Here is a 14,392-nt window from a genome sequence, read left to right on the forward strand (position 1 = left end):
TGGACTGAATAAAGAGAGTTTGGATAATCGAAAATATGAATGTTAATGAGCCAAGAATAAAACTGAATACGCATCACTTAATCAATACTATACAAGAATTACAGGGCTGTCTTAAATTATTGTGTATCACTGCTAACGTTGGCTAAAGTATTTACAAAGCATTTAGGACAACAACGTTTTACGACCAAAAATGCTGACGTAGATCAGTTTGTTTCAAGCTGCTACAGCGTGCTTCGCTAATTCTATCATTCTTTGAGGCTGATGATAGCGTCAACTTCTGTTTTGTTTAACGGGAAAAAGTTTTTATGGATTTCGAATGTGACTACAGAATAAACAACGATTTTTTTACACTTAATCACAGCAAACTAAAACAGGAATGACCCTGGATAGACATTTTATTTATCAACTTGTGTCCAATGGAACCCACAATTCTGCTTATTCATCATCGTCATTTCACGGCATAAAGGAAATTATTAGATAATTCAAGTTTTTTTAAAAGTTTGCCATAAAGGATGAAAACAACAGAGATCACAGTTGACTTGCGCACAACTTGGAGTATTGTAAGATGGACTGGCAGTTTTCTATTTTCATCTAGATTCAGTGACGCCTCATATAAGGAGTAATTTGATTTTGAGACAAGCAAAGAAAAAAAAGCTAGAAACGACTACCAGTTACTTACTTCATGACGTACTTTGGGAGATAGGGCGCCTTTTGTCAAATGGAATGTCATTACGAATAGCAGAGTTCTAAGGTGGTAAATCCTCTCCCAGAAAATGAATCGATGCAAACTATCGATATATTTTATCCGTGATTGCCTAAATTTTTCCCCACCAATCCGAAGCAAATATGAAAACTCCTCAAAGAGCAATATCTAGGTCATTACATCGACTAATTCACACAGCGTAAACAGAGAATGGCGCCCCATGAGGTCATCTTCTAAATTAACTAAGGTTATTTTATTACTGTTGATCGCGTTCTCATGATTAAAGATGATGTTCAGTTTGTCAAAAAGAAAGAGGTAACCAGACAATACAGCCACGCAGTTTTATTAATTTTACATTGAGGTTTCAAACTGCAAACTTAAAAATTTCGTCTTCAGCTTAAAATTATAAGCAATCTATTTTCTATTTCTAAATGCTCTTGTGGCTTAACTCAATCAGCAATCCTTGGTTTACATCTTTTAATGATTAACATCCTGGAGTTCGTCTCTTTCCATTTTGCAAACATCGTTCATGGTAGCGCACATGTTCCTAATAGTCCTCCGGACATTACTTAATTTCTGCAATTGAGTAAAAACGTAACAATTCATTCTTTAAGGTAAGCTGAAGAAAAATATACTCGTGGGCATGTATACATGACTTTTGTTCCTAGCGATACTGATTCTTGCTTAAAATGCTAGACCACCTCTTTTCCTTCCGATTCGTCATGTTAATCAATAAATTACCGCCAAACATCGCCACAAGAAAGTGATCATGATTATCTAAAACGAAACCGACTATCTTCACTTTCCCTTTATTATTCTCTTCCTTTCCTTCTTTCTTTCTTTCTTTTTTTCTTTCTTTTTTATTATTTTTTCCGTTCTTTCTTTCTTTCTTTGCTTTGTATCTGTATTTCAAACTTGCTGCCTTGAAGTTTCCCTTCAACTGCAAAATTTGTATATTCCGATTTATGGCTAAGCCAAGTCGCACTTAAGTGATCAGATTTCGAGAAGTATGAAATCAAACATCAGTCCTTCAAGAAAGAGCTGAAAGAGAGGGCAAATTTTACGTTCAGATAGGATTTCTGAAGCCGAAACAATTTCAATGAAAGTAATGGTCACATTATCACGTTTTTCTTATTCGTGGGATTTAATTGCAAAAGGAGCGAGTCCGGTCCTTTTTTGTCCAACTACAACTTTTTCCTATCTTCAGTGCGAATGCCAAGTGTTCCATGTAATAACTCAAATATAATTTATCTCGTGCCTTTTCACGCCATCGATGACCCGGCTCATCTAATAGCCACAAACGTATAAAAGATTTCAATGAACGTTATCATTTACTGCATTTCTGTAGGGCGTCATTTAAAAAATAACGCAATTTTAAAACACATTTTAAAAAATCTTATAAAAAAAAAAAAGAATGAAATTTACCAAGACGGATGATCTCTTTCCATTAAAGTCAGGGTTGTGACTTGCAAGTGCCTCCGTTTCGGACTTTAAACTGGCTGCTAGCAGAACACAAAATGTTACAATAATAATCTTGCCGTCCATTTCTGAAAAGTAAGTGAAAGATAAACGACTTTAACCTAAATGAACGTCTGCTCACGAGCTCAAATTTATAGTGGACCCTTGCACATATTTAGTCATTTAATACTTAAAGATATGCCCTCAAATGGGTTCCTCTGACGCCAACATTGTCTCCACAGTGTGGTTCATTTTATCACAGAATGTATCAAATGTCCTAACAGCCGCCCTACGAGACAAGGTCAAATTTAAGTTAAAGAGCAAAAGCATTAGATACCAGAGAATTCTAAATACGTTAACAAGCATTCTCTTTGATAAATCAGTGATAAAAATACGGATAATCATTATTACGATGTTTTTGTTGAGCAACGTTTAATTTTCGATGATAAAATAACATACAGAAAAAAAGTAAAAAACAGGCTCCATTATAATTTTAAAAACACGAGCAGGTTGATAAAAGGTAACATTAATTGCCTGTAGTACAAGATAGTACTGATTGGGACAACAGCAAAATAGTGTTTGAACATCTGTTTAGTACTTAAGAAGTAAATGCGTCTCTAATTGATGTACCGCCCATTTACACGTTCAAAAAACGTTAAAAAGATCAATTTTCTTTAGTCCACTTCTAAATGGCGACAGTTTGACGGAAAATGAGAGTAACATAAATCGTGCCTTCCAAGGAAATTAGGTCATAGCGTTCGAAAAACCACTTATTTTTGTAATGCATTGTAGTTTAATTTTTTTTATATCATGATTTATTTTACTAACAATTTAAAAAATATGTGCTAGCCTTATGGTCATTAATGTAAGAAAGAGACAATAGCTTGAGCTAGGGGTTTGGCGTTAGCTTTAAGAAAGTAGTCATCATTCCAGAAACTGAACGTCCGAAAGCGAAACCTTTTTTTTTCTTTGTGAAGTGTTTCTTCGCCATTTTTATCTATTCAAAATAAATTATTATTGAATCTTAACCGTCAAATCATTGGTTAACCAAAATTGAAAAACTTTCGAGGTTTTGAGAGATTGAAAGCATTAATCGCTGCGATCGTAAGTGTTCATTCTTTAGTAAAAAGGTATTTTTAAGTGTAACGATTTCGACAACCAAGGTACAGAAAAGATTGAAGAAACTTGGCGTTTTTCTCGCTAAATTTGCCGGAGTAAGAGTATAAGAAAGATAAGGGGGTGGAAACAGGCTCAGCTTTTAATGATGATGAAAAATGAATTTGAAAGCGATCTTCGCAGTTATGAACGCTTCTTAAGCAGTAGTGAAAATAAGGCCTGAAAAAAAAATCATAATCCGTAGTTCACATATATGATGTTCATACATTTAGTTATTTAATTCTAAAACAAAAGTAAAGAAACAAAAAAAAATTTCGTCTTCCAGCTTTATTATTGCATGACGCTGAAGAGATATAGAGTTTAACGGTGGTTAAGTGAAAGACTGCAATTTGCATGAAAGGCAGCGGGGTGGGGAAGCTGGTGGGGGGGTGGAGGGGTATGCCCGTTGGCTTAATAGTCGAGTATGAGGGATTAAGGTTTGGACTAAAGGACGGGCATCACCGAACAAAACCTGCTTAAAGAGTGGGCATACAACATGTAGAAAAATTGTCCACCAGAAGATTGATCCGTATGAAAACGTTCAAAGACTGCGGTGGCTGTGCAGTCCGTCTAATAAATGTCTGCCAAATGATTGCGTAAACCGTTGTTAAGCATTTCAGTATAAGCGTGAGGACTGACTACACCGCAAAACCTCCATAGAACAGGTGTGAAAAACAGCACATACTAGAAGGTATCAATCATTCAGTGTAGTTCTACTGAAGGAATCATGTCTCTAAAAGCTAAATGAACTAAACGCTAAGCTTACTTGGGTAACTTTAAAGAAATTGGAGTCCCATTGCTCAGAGTAAAACTCGTACAGTCATCCGACTGCATCTCAAAATACAACAGACCATACTGCTTTTTGCGATTAAACAGTCCACTTGCACACTTGATATAACTTACTTTTACGAAAAGCGAAGACTCAGTTGCGTTGAAATTTATTCATTCGGAAGAGCATTTCAGTCCCAAAAAAAAGATTCGCTATTTCTTCCATCTTTTTCCGATTAGTGTAGATGGGTAAGCCTGACTCGGAATACGGTTGAATTCACCCGCTACAGTTTCACTTGGTCGCATGTCTGGTTCATGACAAATGATTGGCCAGTTTTCTTAGCTTTAAGACTCGAGTAGTCCTTACTGAACTGGCTATCTTCGTTTTCGTTAGTATTACGTTGTCGTGTACTGGTTCTTGTCGTTGTTGCTATCTGTGTAGGATCATTACCTGAAAGTAGTTCCCTCTGTAGACCAGGCATTGACAAGAGTCGCTGTCAAAAGAGCGATACGTGAATGGGTCCAGGTCATTAATGTGACCGTCGATATCACCAACAACATTTCCCTGTTCTCCACACTCGTTTGTGTTCAGGCGGTCTCAGTTTCTGCAGGCTTCTGCCATAAGCAGCACCCGATCCTGTTAGCAGATTCTTGTCTTTGTTTGGATCACCCCAAAAAAGGGCAAGAACGTTGCTCATGGATGTCGTAGAGTAAAGAGCAGTCCTCTAACTACCTACGCGGATATCTAAATTTTTCGGGCGTACCCCTGGCAAGCAGTGTAGTCAATGAAGTCGTCGGAGTCGTGCCTGCGTTTTGTTATGTATTTTCCGAAGTACTGTGGGTGTTTAAGTTCAGTGAAGTCTTCCTTTCAATTGATCAGGGGAAAAAATACGGCTTAAATATTTGTTTGCGACCTATAGATTTAATTTTATGAATAGTGCGTGTCCTTCATAATTTGAGGGGTCTTTTTTTCTTTTGATAGCGGTCTTACTATTAAAAAAGGATAATCTGAATCAAATCAAGTAAAATAATCAGAAAATACATGTAAGCAATCTTTATTGTTTTACAAGAAGGTTTCAACTGTGACCTTTGAAAAGATGTTGTCAGCTTAACTCAATCAGCAATCCATTTTGAAGTTTTTAATGTTGTAGTCTTCTGATCTCAATTATCAATCCAATTTACATCTTTTGCTGATTTAAATCCTGTAGATGTTTTCCTTGCGTGTCTCCTCCGGCAAAACTGCAAGTAAGTAAAACAGCTGATCGGTTGGAGGTAGCTGACGAAACATTTACTTGTAGGCATACATGGATGACTTTTAAAAGGACCAAGATTTACCTCCTCTCTACTGTACAAAAGTTCAGTCGGCAAAGATAGGGGAAATGGAAAACACCTTGCAACTTGCGAACTGCCAGGAAATCACCAAGAAACTTTCAAATGTGTGGCTTGAAATACTTAACTTAATCTTTCTCACCCGATTTCTAGTGTTACTCAAGTAAACCACCACCAAGCAAGCCATAAGAAAACAAAAACCTATTTAGTTACGATTGTCGTCAACTTTTAACCTTGCCAATTATCTCTGAGTTTTCCTTCTCTCTGTCTTCTGTCTCTCTTTCTGTCTTTTATACTTTCTCTGCTTCGTTACTTATTTTATTATTTGATTTCTTTTTATATTGCATCTTTTTTTCTTTGCTTATTTTGTTATTTGATTTCTCTTAACTAACTAACTTTTCCCTTCTATTGCAATTCTGTGTACTGTGGCTGAACCAGGTGGCATTTGCGTGATGAGATTTCGAGAAAAATGAAATCTAGCATCAATCGTTCAGCGAAGATAGAAAATTTTATTCTCAAACAAGATCTCTGAAGCTGACACATTAACTGGCTCCGTTAATAGCAGTAACATTGTGAATAACGGATGATCGTGAGGCATCATGGTTACAAAGCAAACATGTCACACAAAAAAAATTAAAGAAATTTACCGAGCGAAGTTCTCTTTTCCCATTGAAGTTACAGTCTTGACTAAAAACTGCCTCTGTTTCGTACATTAAACGGGCCGCCAGCAGGACGCAAAATACTAAGGTGATAGTCTTGCTGTTCATGTCTGAAAAGTAAGTGAAACCTTCATTACATGTCCGTTCACTAGCCCATATTTATAGTGGAGCCTTGCTCATAATTTGTCATGTAATACTGAAAGAAATGCGCTGAATAGAGTTGTTTTGACGCCAACATCGTTTTCGTGGCGTGTTTAAACGGTTTTATCTCAGGATTAGTAAATTGCCCCAACAGTCGCCCCAGTAGATAAGATCAAACTGTAGTTTAAGAGTTAAGGTTGGAATGCTAGAGAGGTCAGAAATAAGTTGACATGCATTATTTTTAATCCATTAGTAATAAAAATAGAGATAATTATTTTTAGGTTGCTTTTGTTGGGTAACATTTTATTTGATGATTAAAAAAAATACAAGAAACAAAACGAAAAAAGAAAGGTTTTCATTTTTTATTCAAAAACACGAGCAGGTTGATGACAGGTAGTATTAATTGTCCATAATATAAGATAGCGTTGAGTGGGACGACAGCTAAAGAGCGTTTGGACATATGTTCATTACTTAAGTAAATGTTTCTCCAATTAATCTACTATCAACCTACACGACAAAATAACATTTGAGAGACTAATCTCCTTTGGCCCACCTCAAAATGGCGGTAGTCAGATGGAAAAAAAAACCCCACAATTACCGGACTACTTCCTTCCACGGAAATTAGCTCATAGCTTTCCTAAAAGCACTTATTTTTGTATTAGTAGGGTTCTTTTTATATATCAGTGTTGATTCTACTAGTATTTAACTGACTTTCAATGATTTGTACAATTGCACGTTCACGAAACGCGTAACTTTACGTTCATGACTTAACATAGACACGATGAAGAGGTTGTCGAGCTACAAAAAACGCAGATTTAGCTCTGTTAATTTTTTTTTGGAAATAAAGGCGGTTAGCAAATTTAAGGAGTGCTTCCCTAGCTTTTAAAAATGTAATGATCATATTAATCGTCCCATAAATGATATCGAACATTTTGTTCATTTGCGACACGATTCTTAGCGAAAATAATTCCTTGATCTTACCCTTCAAATCATTAGTTACCCGAAATTAAAAAAAAAGAAAGAAAAAACAAATTGACAAGATGTTGTAAGGTTAAAAGGCATACATATCTGCGATCTTGAATGGGCTTCAGGAATATTCCGCTTTAAAGGAACCCTTCCGCGTAAATTTGTATCTTAAATGGTAAAGATTTCGGTAGCCAAGGTACAGAAAAGATCGAGGGAGCCTAGAGTTTTTTTTTTTATTATTAAACTATGAGCATTACTGCAAAAGGGTTTCTTTACGGTTGAATTTCAAAAGGTTATTCACCAGAGGTCGATCAACTAGAGTCTTTCGTTTAAAAGCATTCAAGGGCCAGTATGTCTGTATGGCTGTGCAGCCTAGTCTAGCCAATGTCTGCCAAACGACCGAGTAACAATTAAACTTTTTGTCAGAATAGGGATTGATTAGACTACAAAGCCTTTCCATAGTATGAAAATTAAAAGCATTATATACTAGAAGGCGTCAGTCTGTCAGTCAGTCTAATTCTTCGTGAGGGAGTTACTTCTATGATCAACTAAACACTAAGATCATTATACAGTCTACCTGATACTACATAAATATGCACTCTTATCACACGGAGCAAACGCTCACAGAAACACATAGGAAGACTCACATAGTCACCCAACTGGATTTAACGATACAAGAGACAATATTACCCGTTTTCATTAAGCAGCGCACTTGCAAACTGGATTTAACTTGCATATACGAAAGCAGTTTTTCCGTCATAGAATACTAGGGGTTGTCATGTCAGAATAAAGAAAAGTTCCCTTTTCAATATGTTTGCAATGAGACACAAACCCGGCTTCTATAAAAAGGTGAAAAAATACCCCTTGGAAAAGCGTTTCAGAACCAAAAATTTTGCTTGCTTTCTCATTTTTTTCTTTTTTGGATTGGTGAGGATGGTAGGCCAAATTTAACGTGAGGTTGAAGTTGCTCGTTCACATTCATTTTTATCCGGTATAGTCTCGATGGGGCCTGTGTCTGGTTCATGGCGATGATTGGTCAGTTTTTATCGTGGTATCATTGACTGTATCACTCGAGTATGTCCAAATTGGTCAGCTTCATGGTCAATCGCTTCCATCTGAGCACCTGATCTTATCACCCGCTTCTTGGCTTTTAATTGGTTAATTCAAATAAATGGCAAGAACTTTTATCATCAGTGTCATTGCGCTCAGACTGGTTTTTGAGCCACGCGAAAATTTTAAGGTTTTAGAAATGCCCTGTGCGTGGATTGTAGTCAACGTAGTCGTTAGAGTTGAGATTGGGTTCTTTTTGTTGTTTCCGTGGTATTGTGATCGTTGACGTAATAAAGTCGGTCTTTTACTTGCTCTTGGACAAATAACGGCTGAATATGTTAAATTTGTATTTGTTAATTGACGACCGCATCAATAATTATGAATATCGTGACAGTGTCCTTTACAATTGAGGGGTCTCTTATATTGGTTGATCGCGGTCTTATAAATAAAACATAGGATGACCAGTTTTTTAAAGATCAATAGAAACACTAAGAAAAAACGTGCGCATTTTTTATGGCAGTTAACAGATAAACATCATCGACCTAATTACTTATGACGAGTATCGAGACAGTCCCCTTTATGAAAGGGTCGTTTTTTCCTCGATTAGTGCCTTATGATAGAAAAAGGATATTCAATTTTCTGAGATAAAAAAAAAATCGTCAGAAAATTCTTGTACGCAATTTTATTGATTTTACAAGAGAGTTTCAACACATCTGAAATGTTCTAGTCAGCTTAGTTCACTCTTCTATCCATTTAACACCTTGAATAGTTGTAATCGGTTTAACTCAACCAGCAATCCATTTACTTCTTTAACTGATCAAAATCCTGCAGTTCGTCTCTTTCCGTTTTGCAAACATCGTTCATGGAAGCGCACAGGTTCCTGATATTCCTCCGGACATTGCCTAATTTCTGCAAGTGAGTAAAAACAGTTCATTCTTTAGGGTTGACTGAAGAAAAATATACTCGTCTGTATTCATCGATGACTTTTTAAAAGTATTATGACGTCATTTGCGGCACCCTTATCACTATGTCATGAAAAGTAACGTTTAACTAAGTTAAGAGTAACTGAAGATACCTCATGACTTACGAGCTGCAAACTAAACCTAAATTTTTTTGTATTTTCATCTCTGATATATGGCAGATTTTATATTTCGAGAACTATGAAATGTGAAATCGATTCTTTAAGAATAAACAAGTTAAGATAGCAAATATAACAATTGGATGGGAACTCTAAAGCTGGCACGGCTTGAAGAGAAGAAATGTTCCCTTTCTTCTTTTTGGATTAACATCACAGCAGCGTAAGCTTTGGCCTCGTTCTATCTGACCTCAGTTTTTATCATCCCGATTTTAGAGAAAAAGGCCATTCATCAATTCCAATTTGATTAAGTGCGAGACCCATAAACGTCACCAATAACCCCGCTAAAGCTGGTTGTTTCATGAAAAAGTTCAGTGATATTTCTAACTGACTGCACTGCTGTAGGCCATAAACTGGAAAATTAGGGGATTTAAAGAATTATGAAAAAAATACAATATAACAAACTGACCAATGATCTCTTTCCATTATTGTCCGGGTTCTGGCTGTAAACGGCCTCTGTTTCGGACATAAAACTAGCTGCCAACAGGACGCAAAATACCAACACGACGGCCTTACTGTCCATTTTTGTGAGAAGTTAGTGAAACCCAAATGGCCTTCAATTTCTGAATGATGTCCATTCACGAGCTCTAATTTATAGAGGACTCTTGCCCATAATTATTGTGTAATACTCTTAGAAAGATTCTCGTTAGAGAGGTTCTGACGCCAAAATCGTTTCCTCGACGCGCTTTTTGTTTTATTTCAGACTGTATAAATAATCCAAAAAGGCGTCCTACGAGAGATGTCAAACTTTAGTCTGAGAGTAAAGCTTTGAATTTTGAAAAAAGTCAAAAATAAAGACACAGGTAGTTTTGGTAGTCAATCAGTTATAAAAATAGGGATGATGTCTTCTTTACCATATTGTGATGGTGAAAAATCGTTTATTTTTCGATGCAATGAGTGGACTGCACATATCAAATTATGCCAAAAGGAAAAATAAACACTAGCAAAAAATATTTCTCTGAAACAGTTGCACGTTGATAATAGGGACAACAGGAAATGGTGCTTTTAACATGCGTGTTTCCATAATTGCCCATCAACACCTTCGAAATAACGTTCAAAAGAGCAATTTCTTTAAAGCCCACTTCAACATGGCGGCAGTTTGACGAAAACTCAGAAAACCTGCAGCTGATCTAAATGACTCCTAACTTCCTGGGAAATTAGCCCGCTCCTTCCCCCAAAGCACTTACTTTTGCACTAGTTGCGTTTTTTGTCAAATCATGTTGCCTTTTCGTCTATCATATGACAGAGGTGGTGTACAGATGGCTTCAGTTAAGTAATATTTTGCAAAAACAGGCTCTAGCTCTAGGTCATAAAAATCACACAAGAAACTATTGTTTATGCGAAAGAGGAAAAATTTTGTCCTTTTCAATGGTCAAATAATTCATTGTCCCCCCCTTCCCCCCCAAAAAAAAGTAATAATGATGATAATTAAATACAGCGCAGATGGCTGCGTCCTGAGTGGGCGTCAGGACTGTTCTGTCGCAGAAGAATTCTTCTCTCAGGAAAAAAAAGGTACTTTTTAAGGAAACCAAGAATTGTTCTAGGAAAATCTAATAAAGTTAGTTTACTCGATAGAAAAAGGTGTGAAAACCGTCACCGCTTTTGCTTTGTATCAAACTCCTATACTTCCTCAGGAAAAACGTATGTTAACGGAAACCTGGAAATTTTCTTAGCAAAATCTTTTAAAGTTAGGTTTCTCCATGGAAAAGAGTGTAGAAACAGGTAGAGCTTTCATCTTTAATAAAAATACTTTTGTCCTCCACCTTCTCTTTGGAAGGGATGGTTTTTCTCATTGTGGTTTAATGGCATGATTGCAATTGGATCGAAATGGTTGGGAACCTATTGGGGACGTATTAAGAATATATTTATTGATCAACACAGAAATTTCACATAAAAGTGTTTAGTATGAGCTCGTTGTCCTCCTCGGACAAGTTCTGAGTAACGACAAATGCCCAGTCGTCTCCAAAGACATCGAGAAGGTACGGAGATAATTTTAATTGCAGATTTTCACGAACTGTCGATAACTAGAGTGTTGAATTCACCTCTGATCTGTGGAATCGATGCCAGCCAAACTCTCAGCCTGATATTAGCACTGTTACCTGGGAAAGTTTCTGTAACGTTGCATGGGACGGAGTCGTGAAGATGGCGTCCTGAAGACACCAATGCTAAGTTTTATTGATACCGGTTTTATTTGCTGATGCATTACTAAACCTTTTTTGACACCTGTACTATGACAAAAATTACTTAAAGTATGTCCATAGAACACAAACACTAACTGATTTCTATGAAGAGCTCGACGTCTTCATTATCGCAAAGAACTCCCATTAGTGCATTTTCATAAGTAGGTCTTTCATCCAATTAAATAGCGTGGATTACACTCGACTCCAAGCCCGACATGATAATGGAGGCAACAATTTAAATTTAATTTTAAGATTTCAATTTATAGCGTATCCATTTAAACAATTCTAGTCTGCTATCGCGCATTCAAACATCATGCTCTTGAATGTTCTGGCTTCGATGATGTCTGACGGACGCATAAAACGTAATCGTCTCAGTAAGTTGGACTTTGAACTTTACGCTTTCTTACTTTCTGGAGTGATTCCTTTCTACAGGAAGTGAGACGTAGAACTTGTGTAGAACGTAATATAAGAAAAGTTTTCTTGCTTAATCACTTCATTAAGTGTAAGGGGAAGCTACAATGCTATGGGAGAGAAACAAATTCGCTTGGCATTATTACAATTTGGTAGCGGAACGTACGTAATCCTCTCCTACTGGCCTTGATGAATTTCTCCATTATGAATACGGAATTAGAACAATACTCGCGTTCTGCAATTTTAATTGGTTAGTTTAATAGCGCTGATCCCGGTAATGAATATTAAGGTTGCATCATTATCAAGTCACAGGTCGATTAATAATAGAGTAGAGTAAAATCTGCGATTCAAATGAAATTTATTTTATTCCAAATTATGTAGATATTCTACCGCTCAGGACCTGGAATGAAACACATGCCTGGTTGTCAATCGCCCTTTGTTGAACGAATATGGAGTTCTTGGCGGCCGTTTGCTAAAATTGACTCGAATGTGGGAGTGAAAAACTAAATGAATCTTTCTGCAGCAACTAATGAAACATTGACACGTGTTTTAGAATGTTGATCTACGATGAACAGCTTTCTTGGGGGTTTTCGTTTTATGATTGTGATATGACTGCTCCGAATTTCGAGCGTACGAAGCCATCTGTCTAAGAGTTAGGGTTCTCGGCCGTTAATAAAGGGAAAACTGAGTCTAAAAGAAAACTATAACAATTGCGACTAAGAGAGTTTGATAAATCATGAAAGTCATGTTATCTTTTTCGACTGACGGATGATGGCTAAGGACCAAATTACAACAACAGGTTAAATTATGTGGAGTGTTCCACTTGTCATTCATTTTTTTATAGCACAATATTCGAAAAAGGTTTTCCATCAAACCCTCAGAGAACACCTAGCCACTTGGTCTTCAGTCAAATGGGTCCTTTCCAGACATGTTAAAATGGCAGTTAATTTACCCTGAAACATAGGGAGTCAATTTACTCTGACATATTGACCAACTTCTATTAAAAGTTGAAAATGAAAATGAAAATTACGAGGCAGTTATTGACTTCGATTTGTGACGGTTAAGTTATATCCTCATTCAGAAGGGCGCATAGTCGCGGTCAGTGAAGGTGCAAATACAACTGAGGTGAGCGCAACAATTGTGTTGCTTAGTGTCCCGACATATCTGAATGCCAAGATACTGAAAGGAAAGGTCATCTTTAGATTTTGTTCAAGCAGGTGACACGTTTTGAGCAAAACTGCAAGAGAGAAGTGATGTTGGTCAAATAATCCTGTAGCAACTTACTCGTTTAAAAAAAGAGATGTAATCCATCGAGTCAATATCTCTGACAAAATGATTCTACGATTTGCTGATACCTTTTGAACGATTTTTGCAGATTCCTTCGAAAAACTAAATGATCGTATCTTGATTGGTTTTTATAATGCTTGACTTATAAGACCCATATCACGACTGTGGCATGCAATATTCAGAGAACAACGACCTTGTAAAGTTTGTTTCAGGAAAAACCCAAGCGATGCCTCAGGCAAAAGCTGTTGCATCTCAAATTCGATTGCGGATCGGTGGAATGATTTAACCTTCAGTCACTCAAAATGCGTTTGCTTTGGTGCTGACTTTAAGACCTTTACTTAGACTGCCGTATATGATATTTCACTCGGCATCGACCATTGGAAAGGCGTAAAAGGATAAATATATTAAGGGATAGAAATCGTGCTTTTAGGCAGAAGCTGTTATCACACACTACCTTCGGTGTTGCGTGAAGCTAATGAAATGGTAAAAAGAGGGAGAATCGTTACTTTTTACAGGTCTGCTTTGAAAGCCAAGCTCTATCGTTGTAATTTTTTTTTATTTTTCACATGCTTTTACCTTGGTGCTTTTTTCATATCGTAATAGTCGTTTCTCTAGGTACAAGAGATGTAGTCATTTCGTACTTCGTTTACTTCCAAGGACATCACAATGCTAGGTCCAAATCCGTCTTTTAACTAACTAAAATCCTGCAGCTGAGCTTTCTCAAGTGAGCAAATATTTCTCATGGCCACGCACATATCCCTCATGTTTCTTTGAAGAGTTCGTGACTTCTGCAAGTAGATCAAAATAAGTTGTTAACATTCCATACTAAAATACGATTACCGATTGGAAGGAAACAAGTCACCTGCCAGAGGATAAAACTAACCAGCTCTCAAAAGCGAACAAAATTTACTAATTTGCTAGAAAAAAATGAAGAAAAAGATATACCAAAATTGCTGATCTTTTGCCGTTGCATGGTCTTGAAAAAGTATTACACTGCTGATAAACTGCTTCTGTGTCAAACATGAAGCATAGAGCAAATAACAGAGAAATTATCAAAGCGAACTTCTTGCTGGCCATTTGATAGAAGTAAAAGGAAGGTGAGGTAAAAATTTGTGACTGATAGTTCTTCAAAGGCTGTGCTATTTGAATT

At 36.7% G+C, this 14,392-nt stretch overlaps 5 long non-coding RNA genes across 5 annotated transcripts; 1 reads left to right on the forward strand and 4 right to left on the reverse strand.

The window, feature by feature from the left end:
* Window positions 1-1,030: 1,030 nt before the first annotated feature.
* LOC113679572 (uncharacterized) lies at window positions 1,031-2,285 on the reverse strand. Its single transcript, XR_003447004.2, has 2 exons — window positions 2,129-2,285; window positions 1,031-1,279 (listed from the first exon to the last, which is right to left on the reverse strand). It is a non-coding gene; the product is annotated as an uncharacterized LOC113679572 (long non-coding RNA).
* A 2,838-nt stretch (window positions 2,286-5,123) lies between these two features.
* LOC149041534 (uncharacterized) lies at window positions 5,124-6,207 on the reverse strand. The gene is made up of 2 exons (XR_016179114.1): window positions 6,061-6,207; window positions 5,124-5,323 (listed from the first exon to the last, which is right to left on the reverse strand). It is a non-coding gene; the product is annotated as an uncharacterized LOC149041534 (long non-coding RNA).
* A 2,689-nt stretch (window positions 6,208-8,896) lies between these two features.
* LOC113679571 (uncharacterized) lies at window positions 8,897-10,048 on the reverse strand. The gene is made up of 2 exons (XR_003447003.2): window positions 9,774-10,048; window positions 8,897-9,138 (listed from the first exon to the last, which is right to left on the reverse strand). It is a non-coding gene; the product is annotated as an uncharacterized LOC113679571 (long non-coding RNA).
* A 1,730-nt stretch (window positions 10,049-11,778) lies between these two features.
* LOC149041535 (uncharacterized) lies at window positions 11,779-12,702 on the forward strand. The gene is made up of 2 exons (XR_016179115.1): window positions 11,779-11,918; window positions 12,337-12,702. It is a non-coding gene; the product is annotated as an uncharacterized LOC149041535 (long non-coding RNA).
* Window positions 12,703-13,779: 1,077 nt separating this feature from the next.
* LOC113679558 (uncharacterized) lies at window positions 13,780-14,392 on the reverse strand. Its single transcript, XR_003447000.2, has 2 exons — window positions 14,188-14,392; window positions 13,780-14,030 (listed from the first exon to the last, which is right to left on the reverse strand). It is a non-coding gene; the product is annotated as an uncharacterized LOC113679558 (long non-coding RNA).

Source organism: Pocillopora damicornis, chromosome 8 (assembly GCF_964200805.1).
Source record: "Pocillopora damicornis chromosome 8, jaPocDami1.2, whole genome shotgun sequence".
NCBI lineage: Eukaryota > Metazoa > Cnidaria > Anthozoa > Scleractinia > Pocilloporidae > Pocillopora > Pocillopora damicornis.